This window comes from Saimiri boliviensis, chromosome 15 (assembly GCF_048565385.1).
Source record: "Saimiri boliviensis isolate mSaiBol1 chromosome 15, mSaiBol1.pri, whole genome shotgun sequence".
NCBI classification, from domain to species: Eukaryota; Metazoa; Chordata; class Mammalia; order Primates; family Cebidae; genus Saimiri; species Saimiri boliviensis.
This window is the reverse complement of record NC_133463.1, coordinates 33,062,088-33,079,941: the sequence shown is the minus strand read 5'-3', so window position 1 is coordinate 33,079,941 and position 17,854 is coordinate 33,062,088. Positions and strand designations below refer to the sequence as shown.

Here is a 17,854-nt window from a genome sequence, read left to right as displayed (position 1 = left end):
GCATAGTGCCTGCTGAGAGTAGAAGGACAGATTTGGACACCTTCAGCTGGCTGATTCCTGGGAGGGGAAAAGGAAATCTCTGGTCCCCTAGCTGGAAGGGCCCTCTGGGTCATGCAGTCCAGCTTCTAGAAGGCTTGAGAACCAGCATTGTATGTTTGTGGTCTCTTGTCAGAGTAAGTGATAGGAGGGCCTACTCAACACCCCCAAGACTCCTCAGCCAGTGCCCTCGCGCTACACCGCCTCCAGGAATGTAGGAGAGGGAACCACAGGGGACTCTTTTCCGCACCCAAGCAAGGAAAATCAGAGAGAAGCAAGTCAAATGCCATTATCTTTTCTCTGCAAAATGGACTAAGCAAAATTATGAGTAGGTCAAGAATGATCTTTCTATTGATTGATGAACTTGAATCTGTTCTAGCATTTGATTTATTCAAGTAGTAAAATTATTTACATGCTCTGTTTTTTTCTTTATGTAAAGGTAAACAGATACGTTTCTCCATAAAATCCTAAATAACTGTGCTTTTGAATTGAGTGTCACCCTTTATGGGTGAATTTTAAATGCATATTCAAATGACTACAACTTAGCCTTTTAAAAAGTGTTATCGATAAGGATTATAGTGGAGCCTCTTGATAGAGAATGAGGGTGACATCTTCACAGGTTCTTGTACCTTTCTCCTTTGTCAGCAGTGACTCGAAAACTATACAGAAGGAGGAGCTCAGTGAAAACAGTCTTATTGGAAACTGGGCTAAAGATCTTGTCTCAAAGTCTGCTTTGCTTTGAAGCACACTGTTTTTACTTAGACTGTATGCTACTTGGGTTGGGGGGTAGATCCAGTGGAGGCTACAGGAAAGAGCTCAAACCACTTGCATTGATACAGCCACCACTCATTTTAGCACTGCAACTCTACCATCTCTACTTTACCTATAGAACAATTTAGTTATCTTCTAGAATCTCCTCTTTCCAGAATATGCCTTGGAGAAATCACCTTCTGTAATCAAACCCCCCTCTAGGTATTTCTCAAACAGAAGAGGATACTTCTTTCTGCCACCTTCCAAAATGTGAAAGCACTTCAGAGAGTTCTTTTTAAAATAGTAATTGGGCTGGGCACAGTGGCTTATGCCTGTAATCACAGCACTTTGGGAGGCCAAGGTATGCAGCTCACTTGAGGTCAGGAGTTTGAGACCAGCCTGACCAATCTGGTGAAACCCCATCTCTACTAAAAATACAAAAATTAGCTGGCGTGGTAGCAGCACCTGTAATCCCAGCTACTTGGGAGGCTGAGGCAGGAGAATTACTTGAAACCCCAGGAGGCAGAGGTTGCAGTGAGCAGAGATTGTGCCAGTGCACTCCAGCTTGGGCGCAGAGCGAGACTCCATTTCAAAAAATGAATAAATAAAAATTTAAAAAATTTAATAGCACTTGATCCATTTCTGTAAAACCTGTAAAATATGTGAGACAAAGTAGCAAACGGAAGAAGCCATATTTGTTCGTTTCTTCCTGTCAACACAATTTCAGAAAGTCCCTGACCCTGTGGGACATGCAGCTCTCTGGAAAGATGCTTTGAAGACAAAACAAAAGAGAGTACATAGCCCCCGTGTGTCTTGCCTGAGTCACTATACTCCTTAAAAGATAAATGACCTGGTTCTTGCCTTGTCCTACACATAAGAAAACGTCAGATGGGGTTAGTGATTATGCCTCTCTAATTTTTAACCAGATGTACTCTTACACCCAAACCTTGATGTGATTCTGCTTTAATGTAACTTCTGAGAATGTTTGATGTGATTTTGCATGTACTGAACCCCCACCACCTGCATGTAAGCAGTGGGATGAAAAACTGTGCCAGAGCCAAGAGACTGCTCCCAGGCTCTAGGCCTTGGTCCGTAGTCCTCAGGAAGACTTCTAAATAAAGGTAGATTTAATCATTTAAAAGCCTGATGCTTTTTCTTTAGTCAACAAATGAAAATTATTACTATTCAAAGAGTGTTTGGTCTTCACTCTGTTTTTAGGATGTTGCCAAGTTTTACGATGGGGAGGAAATTCTGAAATCATAGATATTAGGTGACAGTCGCAGTAAGTAGCTTACCTTGTTTATTTGAGGTTCAGAAAACTGTGGCCCAAAGCAGTTTTGTGGTATGTTCAAGGTCACTGGCAAGCCCCTCGGTGGAGAGCACTAAAGTCTCCTCAGGACAACCATAGCCAGGCTGAGAATAGTTTAACGGAGAAATGACCTAATTTAGGTGGTTCACCTGGCTTGTCAAGTACAACAAGTGTGGCACAGAATTCTTAGAAACAGGACTTAATGGTTTAAAGCATATCCAAATGACATGCTTAGGTATACAAAAATATGTGCATGCATATTAGTTGTATTGGTGAAACCTATCTGCTAATAGAGAAATTTACGTTGTGTGGTCACAAGATAGTGCTTCCTGAATTACAATTCAAATTGTTACAGAAAAATGCAAGTAAAATCTCATGTGAGTAAAAAATGTGAGTCCTAGAGTCCCATCTGGACTTCAGTGTTTTTGTTATTTGTTTTGTTTTGTTTGAAACAGCATCTCGCTCTGTTGCCCATGCCCAGGATTAAGTGCAGTGGTGCAGTCACAGTTCACTGCAGCCTTAACCTCCCAGGCTCAAGTGATCCTCCCATCTCAGCCTCCCAGGTAGCTAGGATTACAGGTGCATGCTACCATGCCTGGACAGACTTCAATGTTGAACCTATTTTTACCTCGGGGAATAATTGCCTATATCTCTTTTACATAATTAGGACACTTGAGGCTGGGCATGATGGCTAATGCCTGTAATCCCAGCACTTTGAGCAGCTGAGGCAGGTGGATCACGAGGTCAGGAGTTCAAGACCAGCCTGGCCAACATGGTGAAACCCTATCTCTACAAAATACAAAAATTAGGCAAGTGTGGTGGCGGGTGCCTGTAATCCCAGCTACTCAAGAGGCTGAGGCAGAGAATCACTTGAACCTGGGAGTCGGGGGTTGCAGTGAGCCAAGATTGTGCTACTGCACTCCAGCTTGGGTGATGAAGTGAGACTCTGTCTCAAAAAAATAATAATAATTAGGACACTTGGTGATATATAATGCTTAGGTCACTGCTCTATGTCCCTAAAGCACACTTAAGTATTTATTTCTGATTATAAGAAGAGTATATAGTCATTTCATTGTAGAAATTTTTTAAACTACAGAAAACATAAAAGAAAATAAAAACTATCTGTATTTCCATCATTAGAGATAACCACAGATTACATTTTGGTTTTAGCATATTTCCCTAAGACATATTTCTTTGCATTATAAATAACATATAGCATATTTATGCTTTTTTCCATAAGGGGGTTACCATGTATACTATACCCATGATTTTATGGCTTGCTCTTTTTAAGCACCACAACATAAGCATATCTCCCTGTAGTTAAGTATTCTTCAGAAATGGGTTTTAAAGATACTGTGATTTTAAAAAATGGTTTCTTCCTGAAGAAGTACACACTAGGGCTAAGTTCATTTACTGAGCCCTTGAACTACTCATGATGACCTTTGAGAGATCACTCAAGGTCAAGCCCAAGCCCTCTTTAACATGGTTTCATAATCTACTTCTCAGGCTTCTTTACTCCTCATTGCTCCATCATGCTCAAACCCCAAGTGCAACAGATATCAGAATGAATTCCTGGAATAAAGCAGTCATTCATTCATTGAGCCAGTCTGTCTGCCCTCCTTCACTCTTTCCTTGAGGTCTGCAAGCCTACCCTGGTCTATCTCTGGAAAGCTCTCTCTTATTGCAGCTGCCTTACTCCTTACTCATCTTTTAGCTGTTGGCCTGGACATCCTTCCTTGGGAAGCCTTTCCAGATCCCTCATAACCAGGTCAGGTGTCCCTTTCGTAGGTCCCCACAGTCTCCTCACTTTCCTATTCATAGCAGACACAGAAGGCAGACAAAAGAACTTGTTAGGACAGGGACCGTAACTGCCTAGTGTGTTCACAAAATTGTATCCCTAGTATCGACAATAGTATGTGGACATATTATATGTTTATTTATTTGCTTATTTTTTGTTATGTATTTCCCCATGAGAATAAAAGCACCATGAGTAAGGGTCTCGTCTGTCTTATTAGCTACTGAATCTAACCCCAGTACCTAGAATTCTGTTAACACCTTAAAGTATACTATTAGTATTAGTCTGTTCTCACACTGCTATAAAGAAATACCTGATACTGGGTAATTTATAAAGAAAAGAGGTTTAATTGGCTCATGGGTCTGCAGGCTGTACAGGAAGCATGATGCTGGCAGCTGCTTGGCTTCCTAGGGAGGCCTCAGGAAACTTACAATCATGGTGGAAGGCAAAGAGGAAGCAGGTGCCAGAGTAGAAGCAAGAGAAAAGAAGGAAGGTGCTACACACTTTTAAACAACCAGATCTCATGAGAACTCACTCACTGTCACGAGAACAGCACCAAGAGGATGGTGCTAAATCATTCATGAGAAACCACCCCCATGCTCCAATCACCTCCCACCAGGCCTCACTTCCCACGCTGGGGATTACAGTTTGACAGGAGATTTGGGTGGTGACACAGATTGAAACTATATCACCATTCCATATTTTTTTCTGTTTGTGACTGTACATATATATGTGTGTATGTATTATATTTTACAGAAATGAGATAACTTTACATACATTTTTGTAACCTGCTTTTTCTCACTCAACTATGTATCGTAATATGATTTCATGTTAGTCTTTTATGAACATTTTCTTCAATCCATCTTCCATTGTTGGACTTTTAAATTATTTTCTGTCATAAACTTTAAAATATATCCTAACTATTTAGAAGAATCATCAGTACAGCCTATGAGCAGAAGGAAGCCTTTCTGTTTGATGCATACACACGTGGGGATTAGAAGGTGGCACAAGAGAGCTTTCCTTGCCCCTGGTCTCCTTGGTGTCCTGGAACCTGCCCTTCTGCTGGGGTCTGGAAGTAGGTCCAACCTGGCCTCCTTTCTTCCTCTCCTACCTTCTAGCTTTTTACTGCTCAGATTGTAAGATGCTCAGTTTCCTCTGGTTTGTCCTGAAATGGAGCTGGGGAAGGGATAAAGGAAAGTGGCCTTTACCTCCCACCCACCAGTGGTTCAGCCTCAGAGAGGAGCGATTAGATGTTTCTTCTCTATTGTGTATCCAGCCACACAATTTTTACAGAGCACTAGCCCTAAATATCTGTCCTTGCTTGTTTGGGAAAATGGTACTTCATTTAATTTGCAAACATTCAATGAGCTTCTTTTCTAATCAAAATGCTGAGAACCACCATTTAGCTAGAGCTTTGCATCTATTTTCAGTTATATTTTTAGGAGAACATTTGAAAAGAGTAAGTTCTGGCTTAGAGGTTATATGGGTTTTTATTTATTTATTTTGTTTTAATGAGAACAATTTTGTTTATGTTTTAAATTTGTGGGTACACAATAGGTGTATATGTTTATGGAGTACATGAGATGTTTTGATACAGGTATGCAATGTGAAATAAGCACATCATGGAGAGTGGGGTATCTAGCCCCCAAGCATTTATTCCTTAAGTTACAAACAATCCAATTATACTCTTTAAGTCATTTTAAAATGCGCAATTAAGCTATTATTGACTACAGTCGCCCTACTGTGCTATCAAATAGTAGGTCTTATTCTTTCTTTTTTTGAGACGATGTCTCGCTCTGTCAGCCAGGCTGGAGTGCGATGGCCAATCTCAGCTCACCACTACCTCCACCTCCCAGGTTCAAGCAATTCTGCCTCAGCCTTCCCAGTAACTGGGATTACAGGCATGCGCTACCACACCCGGTTAATTCTTTGTATTTTTAGTAGAGATGGGGTTTCTCCATGTTGGTCAGGCTGGTCTCGAACTCCTGACCTCAGGTGACCCACCCACCTTGGCCTCCCAAAGTGCTGGAATTACAGGCGTGAGCTACTACGCCCAGCCTTATTCATTCTTTTTAACTATTTTTTGTATCTATTAACTATCCCCACCTCCCTCCTAGCCCCCACTCTCCTTCCCAGCCTCTGGTAACCATCCTGCTACTCTCTAGTCCATGAGTTTAATTATTCTGATTTTTAGATCCCACAGATAGGTGAGAATATGTGATGTTTGCCTTTCTGTGCCTGGTTTATTTCATTTAGCAAAATGATCTTCTGTTCCATCCATGTTGTTGCAAATGACTACATCTCATTCTTTTTTATGGCTGAATAGTACTCCATTATGTATATGTACCACATTTTCTTTATCCATTCATCTGTCAGTGGACACTTAGTTTGCTTCCATATCTTAGCTATTGTAAACAATGCTGCAACAAACATAGTAGTGTAGATATCTCACTAATATACTGATTTTTCTTTCTTTTGAGTATATACCCAGCAGTGGGATTGCTGGATCGTGATGGTAGCTCAACTTTTAGTTTTTTGAGGTGCTTCCAAATTGTTCTTCATAGTGGTTGTACTAATTTACATTTCCACCAAGGGTGTACAGGGTTCCCTTTTCTCCACATTCTTGCCAGCATTTTTTCCTGCCTGTCTTTTGGATAGAAGTCATTTTATCTGATACCTTGTTGCTATCAATAATGATATCTCATTGTAGTTTAGATTTGCATTTCTCTAATGATCAATTATATTGAGCAGCTTTTCATGTGCCTGTTTGCCATTTTTATGTCTTCTTTTGAGAAATGTCTATTCAAATATTTTGTCCATCTTTTGTTCATATTACTAGATTTTTTTTCCTATAGAGTTATTTGAGCTCCTCGTATATTCTGGTTATTAACCCCTTGTCAGATGAGTAATCATAAGCTTTTTTTTTTTCTTTTGAGACGGAGTCTCACTCTGTCACCCAGGCTGCAGTGCAGTAGCACGATCTTGGTTCACTGCAATCTCCATCTCCTGGGTTCAAGCGACTTTTGGCTAATTCTTGTATTTTCAGTTGAGACAGAGTTTCGCCATGCTGGCCAGGTTGGTCTTGAACTCCTGCCCAAGTGATCTGCCCACCTTGGCCTCCCAAAGTGCTGGGATTACAGGCGTGAGCCACCACACCCAGCCATTATATGCATTTTTAAGTCTCGTGAATACATACTGTCAAACTGCCTTCCATGAAAATTGCACCGAATCGGCTGGGCGTGGTGGCTCATGCCTATAATCCCAGCACTTTCTGAGGCTGAGGCAGGTGGATCACCTGAGGTCGGGAGTTCGAGCCCAGCATGACCAATATGGAGAAACCCAGTCTCTACTAAAAATACAACGTTAGGGGAAGTAGCAAAGGAGAAAGGACTTACAGAGTGCCTACATCAATTGGTTATGAGTAACATATAAACCGGGAACAACAAACCGTAGCAAACTACGGGAGGCCTCTGGGGAGACAAACTTCTCCATGCCTCATGTTTTGGTGCAGGGTGAGCTAGGCTCTGTAACCATAAACACTGTGCTCAAGGGCGTAAAACCCCTTCATAGCACTAAGACGTAACCAGACTTGTAGTCTCCTTGTAAGGCCCAAGTTCCACCAGCTGCACATGGATGATAGGCTAAAGATAACTACATGCTCTTATTTTGTGAAACTCCCAAACCGCCACTGCTATCAATCTTTAGAATGATGCCCCAGTTCTGGCTCACTGATTCAGTTCTGGCTCACCGATTCATCCCACCATCACATCACCCTCTCCCCACCAACACTCCACCGCCTACCCTATAGATCAAAGTGATTGTAACCAGTAAATACTGTAGGATATCAGAGCTCAATGCCTTCACTGCCTGCATTACAAGTGATGGCCCCCTGGTCCCACTTTTTGCCTTCTTAATCTGTCTTTTTCTCATTCCTTTGTCACCACCAAACTTGGGATACCCACGGGTGATGTGGGGGCTGGTTCCCTGCATACAAAACGTAGCCAGGTGTGGTGGTGCATGCCTGTAATCCTAGCTATTCAGGAGCCTGAGGCAGGAGAATCACTTGAACCCAGGAAGTAGAGGTTGAGGTAAGCCGAGATCACACCATTGCACTCCAGCCTGGGTAACAAGAGTTAAACTCCATCTCAGAAAAGAAAAGAAAAAATTGCACCAAATTACATTTCCACCAGTGGTGTACAATAATGCCTCACAACACCAGGGATAATTATGTTTTGGTAGGCAATTTGTGGTATCTCATTGTTTCATTAATGTGCATTTCCCTAAGCCGTATGTTTTTAGGTAATAGATATAAAGTGGTATCTCGTTGTTGCATTAATTTGCATTTTTCTAAAGCTTATTTCTTTTAAAAAGTAATAATTTCAAACATTTTTCATTTTAGTAAACTAATAGAATGTTAAAATTTTTCCCTTGTTAATTTTGAGATCATGAGACAAGGAGACACCAGAGTTTTTAGTCATATCTCACAACCATACACTGAGGCAGTGGAGTTAAAAAGAAGATGCTCATCTAAGGAACCTTCCTGTTTTACAGATTTAAAAAATAAGGGCCAGGCGCATGACGCATGCCTGTAATCCCAGCACTTTGGGAGGCCAAGGCAGATGGATCATAAGGTCAGGAGACTGAGACCACCCTGGCCAACATGGTGAAACCCTGTCTCTACTAAAAATATAAGAATTAGCTGGATGTGGTGGCATGCGCCTGTAGTCCCAGCTACTCAGGAGGCTGAGGCAGAAGAATCGCTTGAACCCGGGAGGCAGGAGGCCGAAGTTGCAGTGAGTCGATATGGTGCCACTGCACTCCAGCTTGGCAACAGAGCGAGACTCCGTCTCAAATAAATAAATAAATAAAAATAAGACCCAGTGGTTAAAGAAAAATGTATTAATGAAAGCTGTGATGGTTTAATCAAACAAAATGAGGCTATTTTGTAGCTGCAAAAATTTCTGTGTATTTCAATTTAGGCAATATTATGTAGCATATGCTATACTTCGAAAAAGTTACTCAGCAAGGTGCTGCAAGAAAACACAGCAATCAAACTCCTTTCAAGGAATCTATGTACAGGAGTAAGGGATTAATATCAACAAAGTGCTTGATGAAAAGCAAAGAGTTAACAATAAAAATGAATAGAATGAAACTAGATTAATGAGGACAGTTGATGACATAGTTGAATTTATAGAAACTTGTCAGCACTTAATGGAAAATAATCTTTTAAAACTATTTTAGAGGTGAGGTTTTTACAAAATTATTCTGGTGGGGAAAAAAATTAAACCTCGTATATTACCACAGTTATATGTGTTTGAACAACAGCAGTTTCAGAAGATTGTGCTATCAGATACCTCTATGCGGGGAAAGAATAGTCTATTCAATCAACAAGCACTCACTTATTCTAAACCTAGTGCTATGAAAGATCTACCAAGATCAAAGGCAAGGTCTTTCTGTCCTGGAAGAGTTCAGTCTAATGAACGAGAAAGACAAAGAAATAACACGAAACAGTATGATAAGAGCTATGATCAGTCCCTGGGAGTTGTCAGCTCCAGGAAAACTAGAAACAGGACAGACTGAGGTCAGATGCCGGAGACAGCAGGGCCAAGATGCCAAAGCCTTGCCCAGGAGCACAGCACTGGCATAGAGCTGAGGTCAGATAGCTGCCATGACACTGGGGCCAGGAAGCTGGCTGGAAAGTGGAGCCAGGGCAAACCTGGGGGAACATCTGAAGTCAGAAATGGCAGGGGAAGGGGGAGATGGGAAGCCGAAAGCAGGAGACCAGCGAGAGTTTGAGGGAAGAACATTCTGTTGTGTGGGGACTTTCTCAAGGCCCTATTCACCAACCCCAGGCAACAATCCGCTGCTGACTTAGTGAGAGGTTATATTCTCTGACCAAGTATCTAACTGTAGGGGGTGGTATAAAGTGGCTGGGGAGTCATCAACCTGAATTTTTGAGGCTTCAAAGAAGAAATAGCAGAGAGTGTGTTCTGCTCTGCTTGAAGGGTGGAAGACGGAAAGGAAATGGTGCAGAATGAGGCTGATAGATTGGTACCAACAGCCAACATTCATTGAGCACTTTCTCTGGGACAGGCCAAGTGTGAAGGGCTTCACATGCACAACCTTATTTAAGCCCCACAACAACCTTGTAGGATAAACTCTATTATTAGCCGGATTTCACAGATGAAGAAACTAAGAAACTTTTCAGATTACAGAGTTTATGTAATTTTTCTTAGGTTTCACACTGTAATGTGAGTTCTAACTCCAGAACGCTGTTAACTACTAAATATGCTCTGTGGGGCATGACTATAAAGAGGCTTTCTCAGACTAAAAGTTCTGCACTTTCTCTTTTAGGCATGATGATGCCTGTTTGGAGGTATGGCTAAATGTCATCAGTATAAACTTTAGAGTCTTTGGATCTGGGTTCAAAGAACAGTTCTATAACTTGTCGAGATTCCTTGTTCAAGGTAATTTTCTTAGGCATCATTTTCCTGTTCTGAATTAAGAATAATAACAATGTCTTTTTGCTGGAATGTTGTGAGACTTAAATATGACAATGTACATGAAAGCATTGGTTGACTACAAAGCTAAACGTAAATATTAACTGTTATGCATTCTACTGTATTTTAGATAAACCATCAAGGCAGCCACGAAGCAGAGCAACATGAGAGCCATCTGGAGACTATTTTAATGATCCAGATGAAGGATGATGACAAGTGCCTATGCCAAGGCAGTGGCAGTGAGGATGGAGAGAAAGGACATATTTAAAGGATATTTAGGTCGTTTTACAAAACAGAACCGAATGACAGATTGGATACAGTGAGGGAGAGGAAAGGGGGTCAGAATGATTCAGAATTTTATGTTGAGTAATCGAGTGGATGGTGATGTTATTAATTAAGAAAGAAGAGTAGGCAGGATAATACGTTCTATTTCAGGAATATTGTGACGAGGTGTGATGAGACATCCAGTAAGCAGAGGTGAAATATGAGTGGAACTATGGGGGCAGGGGGTGGGGCTCAGAAAAGACATGTGCCATAGATTCAAATTTGGACACCACTGGGTATTTGTGAGACTAAAACTCTGAGAATAGAGGTCATGTCCAGGTAAGGCATAAGGCAATGGTCAGTACCCCTTTAAAGCCAAGGAAACTTTCCACTCACACACATACACACAAGAAATGCTTATGCTAAAACCCAGTTTGCAAAACAGCTCAAAATGAAGCTTTTCTGGTTAAATCCAGAGTGAGTTTCCCAGAGCCCACTTCTTGAGACAGCCTCTGAACAGGTTTCACTGAGCCCAGTTTGAAAACCACCTACATGGAGAAGAGAAGAGTGTGAGTTAACCACTAAACGGAGTCTGAAAGAAAGCAGCTTATGCAAAATCAGACTGGAATTTTAGTTTTAGATTTTTTTGTGAAAAGCTTTTTTGAAACTTTAATGATGTTCGAAGCTTCACCCAGTTGTTTGCAGTACTAATACTCATTCTGGCCTGCTCTTACAGATCTGTGACTCTATTTCAATGTCTATGTGTGCCCACCAGAAGCCGCAGGGCCATTCAAATAAAGAAAGTTGGCTGAGTTTTCAAGTCTCTCTTTCCAAGGTCATGCACGTTGGTTTTCCTCTTTATCAGCAGAGGCTTATCTTATATACATCTGCTGGGTCACTCGTGCTAAGATCACCATGTTTGTCCCAATTACCATGATTCTTATGTGCTCTCTAAACTAGATAAATGCTCATCCACTCAAGCAGTTGTTTAATAAAAGTAATCTTAAATATTTAACTTGTAAACTTTTTAAAAAGTCGAATTATCCTTTTGATTTGGGTAGCCAAAGGCAAACAAAAAGATTAAAAAAAAAAGAAGAAGAAGAAATTTTTAAAAAAGAAAAAAAAAAAAAGAGTCCAATTGGTGAAACCTTTTCTCTAAGTTAAATTAATCGAGTTTGCTCATTATTTCAACACAGTCGAGGGTTTAATTCTAAATCCACTAAGGGCATTTCGACTTGGTTATTAAATCAGAAAGACCTAATCATATGATAAAGAAAGATACCAGAAGCAAGAAAGAAAGGAGAGCAGAGGGAGAAGCAAGGACATCATGTGATGTGTTATATTAAGAGCTACTTTAAAAACAAAAACAATAGCACTCTAACATATCAGGGATCTAAACAATAAAAATTTATTTCTCAAAGTTCAACATTGTGGATATTGATGACTGGCATGTGATTGCTCATTTTGTGACTTGGATACCCTCTTAGAGCCTCTTCATCTTTGCCTGGGTCCTTTGCCACTCAGCGAGTGGATTGTGGACAAGAAGACCGCATGTGAGAAGTTTCTCCGGGCCAGGCTGAAGGTGGGCGCATCTCTTCCGTGCATGTTCCTTCTGCCAGAATGAGTCACAAAGCCATGCTTATCTGCAAGGGGAGTTGAGAAATGTCATCTAGTCATGTGCCCAGAGGTAAGTGGAAGTGGAGAAAGTGAGCAGCAGCTACTCTTTGGTACAGATGAAACAAAAAGTGCCTACGCACAGGTTTTGTAAAAATTAGGAAAAATGAATCCCTGGTACATAAAAATTTTCAGTCTGATTCTTCTTATATGGAAACCTTAGTCCAAAGGTCTGAGAGAGGCGTATGTTGAATACTCCCAGCCCTGTCACAGATATCAGTTAATTCCTAAGTAGGAGGGAATTACTGTGTTTTTCAGATGTACCAGAGAAAATGTTCATCTATCTTATAGACAAGATCCAATTATTAAAACATTAAGAAAATATTTTATTTCAGATAGTGAAATAAAATGTATTTGTGTTTGATGAAGCTGGACATTATTAGATAAACTTTTCCTTTACAAACTTCTCATAAAAACTTGTTCACATTCTTACCCCAAAAAAAGTTTTCAAAAAGCTAAACACATACCCACTGAGTCATAGAATAATTGGAATTCTGACAGGAAGATAACTGTAAAGTAGTTCTTTAAAGAGGAGCAGCACTCTGCTTTATTTAAACTCCACAAAGTAGGTAAGCGTTTTATGGGTCGTGGATTTTCTAATTCAAGGTGTTATGCAATACACAGCTCGGCTTTGAATGGTTTCCTCCTTTGTTCTTCTTGCACGCACATGCCATTTGGTGACATCCTGAGGTCCGGGAGGCTATTGGATTAGACCTTCTGAAAAGGAAAGGTTATTGTACCCCATGTATAAGAAAAAGCTTTGATGGTTCACAGAATTAAAGCTTTCCACTTCCCGGCAGGGGAGATTTCCCAGCCAATATGTTGAAAGGAAAGTGGCTGTATTAAAACTTGCTCCCCGATAGAACCAAAGATCCCAGCTGGCTTTCTCAGGAGGGACAGAGCATTGTGCCGATGTTGATTAGACAACTTTTAAACAGCACCAGTAGACAAAAGACATTTTCAGTCTCCAAAAACAGAAATGGAATGAGTGCCAAGTCCGCATTTTATGGAGAGTATAAGGCTTGTTCCAGCAAATGTTTTCTCATTGTAGAGTAATGCTTGGGGAAGCACACATGAGTTTTACGCCCCTTCATCATTTGTCCTGTACCACTGGTTCAACCTATTGAGGCATGTCTGATAAGAAAAATCTTGCCTCAAATTTTTTTTTTTTTTTTGCCTCAGAAAACATAGGTTAATTGCGTTTGACTTAGCTGCGAGTAACAGTAGGGTCTTGCATCTCTTTATTGTCACCTTTTTAACGGCACTTCATGTTTTTGCTTCATTTGCTTGAAGAGAGCCCTGAAACAATGTGTATTGGTTTGTTACCAGCATCAGACTTGGTTCCTTAGTACTTTGTAAAAAGCTTCAAACTCAATAAAAGAAGCTCTTGGTAGATGTTTCCTTTTGGGGGCATATCAAAAGAAAGTTGTCCTTTTCTTTTCTTCCCCATTTTATACTAATTTTTTAATGCCAGAATTCTACCTGTAATGTGTTTTGAGCTTTAACCATTCTGATTAGATGGCCATTGCAAAAGTATTCATGAAACAAGCAGTTCTCCAGTTGTGCCTGCAGCGTGGTGTTTTATGGAGTATGTTATGTAGACCACTATGGTTCCCAAAATAATTACAGGTGCTATGTGAGTGCAGAATGTATTCATTAATAACAGAATTAATTATGCCAGAATTTATTATATGACTCACATGTAATAAAAAAATATTGCCCTGTTTCAATTCTCTTTGAATCCTTTTGTCAGGGAGAAGGTTTCAATTTTATGATATTTTTCCAAGCACTTCTTTTTAATGAGACAAGTTTCAGCTGAGAGTCATTGGCAGAAAATTTTATCTACCTAGAACTGAATTATATTTTATTATCCTTACTTTTATTTTTATCTTTCATCTATGTATAGCAGGTGAAACAGATTGCCCAGTTTTATCAAATGATATATAGTTTTCTTTTAAAATAATTGTAATGCTTAAAACGGAGTCAATTTAAAGGAAAATATCAAATGATAAGAGTAAGTGGTTTATAGAACTCAACAATAAAGCTATCAGATCCTAGACTTTTATTTGATGAGAGACTTTATTACCATTTTAATCTCCTTACTGGTTATTGATCTGCTCTTTTTTTTTTTTTTTTTTTTTTTTTGAGATGGAGTTTCACTCTTGTTGCCCAGGCTGGAGTGCAATGGTGCGATCTTGGCTCACTGCAACCTCTGCATCCCGGATTCAAGTGATTCTCCTGCCTCAGCCTCCCAAGCAGCTTGGATTACAGGCATGTGCCATCATGCCTGGCTAATTTTGTATTTTTAGATGATGTGGGGTTTCACCATGTTGGTCAGGCTGGTCTTGAACTCCTGACCTCAGGTGATCCACCTACCTTGGCCTCCCAAAGTGCTAGGATTACAGGTGTGAGCCACCACGCCTAGCCATATGTTTTATTTCTTCATGATTTAGTCTTGGTCGGTTACATGTGTTGAGGAATGTATCCATTTCCTCTAACTTATCCAATTGTTGGCATATAATTGGTTCAGAATAGTCTCTTATGATCCTTGGTATTTCTATGCTATCAGTTGTAATATCTCCTCTTTCATTTATTTAGAGAAAGTCTTCTTTAAAGAGAGAGTCTTCGCAAAAGGCCAGGCGGGCAAAAAAGAGAGAAGGAGTCTTCTCTCTTTTTTTCTTAGTCTAGTTAAAGGTTTGTCAATTTTGTTTATCTCTTGAAAAAACAAAATTTCAAGTAAAGAAAAAATTTTTAAAAAGAACTAATAATATTTCTTAAACTCTTTCAAAAAATTGAAGAAGAGGGAATACCTCAAACTCATTTTGCAAGACCAGCATTACCCTGATACCAAAGCCAGACAAGGACACTATAAGAAAAGAAAATTATAGGCCAATAATCCTGATAAACATAGATGTAAAAATTCTCAACAAAATACTAGTAAACCGAGTTCAACAGTACATCATAAGAATCATTCACCATAATCAGATGGGATTTATCCCAGGGATGCAAGAATGCTTCAACATACATAAATCAACAAATGTGATATATCACATTTAAAGAATTAAGGACAATAATCATATGGTTATCACAATAGATGCAGAAAAAATATCTGACAAAATTCAACATCCTTTCATAATAAAAACTCTCAACAAATTAGATATAAAAGGAATGTACGCCAATATTGTATTGTAACCCAATACAATAAAGGCCATATATGACAAACCCATAGCTAATGTCGCACTCAGTGGTGAAAAGTTGAAAGCTTTTTCTCTAAGATCAGGAACAAGAAAAGGATACCCACTCACCATTTCTATTCAACATAGTACTGGAAGTCCTAGCCAGAACAGTTAGGCGAGAGAAAAAATAAAAGGAGTCCAAATTAGAACAGAAGAACTTAAGTTGTCTCTGCAGACAACATTATCTTATATATAGAAAACCCTAAATGCTTCACCAGAAAACTGTTAGAATTAATAAACAAATTCAGCAAAATTACAGGATGGAAATTCAAAATATAAAAATCAGAGTTTCTATGTAGTACAATGAATTATCTGAAAAAGAAATTTTTTAAAACCCTATTTACAAAAAATTTAAACAGGAATAAATTTAACCAAGGAGGCAAAAGACTTATACACTGAAAACTAGAAAACATTAATGAAAGAAATTGAGGAAGACACAAATAAATGGAAAGATATCCCAAGTGTATGGATAGGAATAATTAATATTGTTAAAATGTCTATATTATCCAAAGTGATCTATATTATTCAATGCTATTTCTATCAAAATACCAATGACATTTGTTCACAAAAATAGAAAAAAAATCCTAGAATTTATATAAAGCCACAAAAGACCCCAAATAACCAAAGCAATCTTGAGCAAAAAGAACAAATCTAGAGGCATCATACTACCTGACTTTAAAATACAATACAGGCTGCTGTTCTAGGCACTCTGCCTATGCGGTAGTCCTGCTCCACAAGGAACAGTAAAATATATTTTAAATAAATGAAAAGAAAATGTTTGCAAACCATACCATGATATGGGGTTACTATCCAGAATATGTAAGGAGGCCAGGTGTGATGGCTCATGCCTGTAATCCCATCACTTTGGGAGACCGAGGTGGGCAGATCATTTGAGGTTAGGAGTTTGAGACAGCCTGGCCAACATGGTGAAACCCTGTCTCTACTACAAATACAAAAATTAGCCAGGTATGATGGTGCACACCTGTAATCCCAGCACTTTGGGAGGCCAAGGCAAGTGGATCACTTGAGGTCAGGAGTTTGAGACCAACTTGGCCAACACGGTGAAACTGTCTCTACTAAAAATACAGAATTAGCCAGGCATGGTGGCATGCGCCTGTAGTCCCAGCTACTCAGGAGGCTGAGGCAGGAGAATTGCTTGAACTCGGGAGGTGGAGCTTGCAGTGAACCGAGACTGCGCTACTGCACTGCAGCCTGGCAACAAGAGCAAAACTCCGTCTCAGAAAACAAAAACAAATGGGCATCTAAAGTTGAAAACCACTGCACTAAATTGCTCATAAAGCCTATATAGCCGTACGCTTCTATGATTTTTTTTTTTTATTTTTTTTATTTTTTTTAGAGGAAGTCTCACTCTGTTGCCCAGGCTGGAGTGCGGTGGCGTGATCTTGGCTCACCGCAACCTCTGCCTCCTGGGTTCAAGCAATTCTCCTGCCTCAGCCTCCCAAGTGCCACCATGCCCAGCTAATTGTTGTATTTTTAGTAGAGACGGGATTTCCCCATGTTTGCCAGGCTGGTCTCAAACTCCTGACCTCAAGTGATCTGCCCACTTCGGGCTCCCACAGTGCAGGGATTACATGCGTTAGCCACTACACCTAGCCACTTCTGTTATTCTGATAGGCCATGTAAAATATTCTATTGATATAATCAAGAAAGATATCTTAGCATTCCATGCAACTAGTTAAATGAAACAGATTAATTGCCATCGTTCATGGATTTAGATATTCACATATGTATTGCATGCATATTACAATCTGACACAAGAGCTATACTAGGGATCTGATGGTGAGCAAGGCAGATGTGGTCTCCTCCTCATGGAACCAACAATCTCATGGAAGAATAGTTAAATAAACACACCCCATGCCTGTAATCCCAGCACTTTGGGAGGCCAAGGCAGGTGGATCATAAGGTCAAGAGATCGAGACCATCCTGGTCAACATGGTGAAACCCCGTCTCTACTAAAAATACAAAAAATTAGCTGGGCATGGTGGCGCATGCCTGTAATCCCAGCTACTCAGGAGGCTGAGGCAGGAGAATTGCCTGAACCTAGGAGGCGGAGGTTGCGGTGAGCCGAGATCGCGCCATTGCACTCCAGCCTGGGTAACAAGAGCAAAACTCTGTCTCAAAATAAATAAATAAATAAATAAATAAATAAACTCACCCCAGTGTTTCTATGCCGGAGACTATTAGGGTAAAATGAGAGTACATAGGAGGGACATCCTCGGTAAATCTTAAATTATATTATTCAAATTCTCTAAATAAAAATCAAAACATC

At 39.9% G+C, this 17,854-nt stretch overlaps 1 protein-coding gene across 4 annotated transcripts in view; it reads left to right on the top strand.

Moving 5' to 3' along the window:
• TMEM67 (transmembrane protein 67) overlaps window positions 1-17,854 on the top strand; it is a 93,348-nt gene extending 75,494 nt beyond the window's left edge. For 3 of the 4 annotated variants that reach the window (XR_012514068.1, XM_003938764.3, XM_010349403.2), the window contains one exon: window positions 1-17,854. This exon is cut by the window's left edge. The gene's annotated coding sequence lies outside the window, so the exon portion shown is untranslated. The other variant, XR_012514069.1, reaches the window with a different exon arrangement.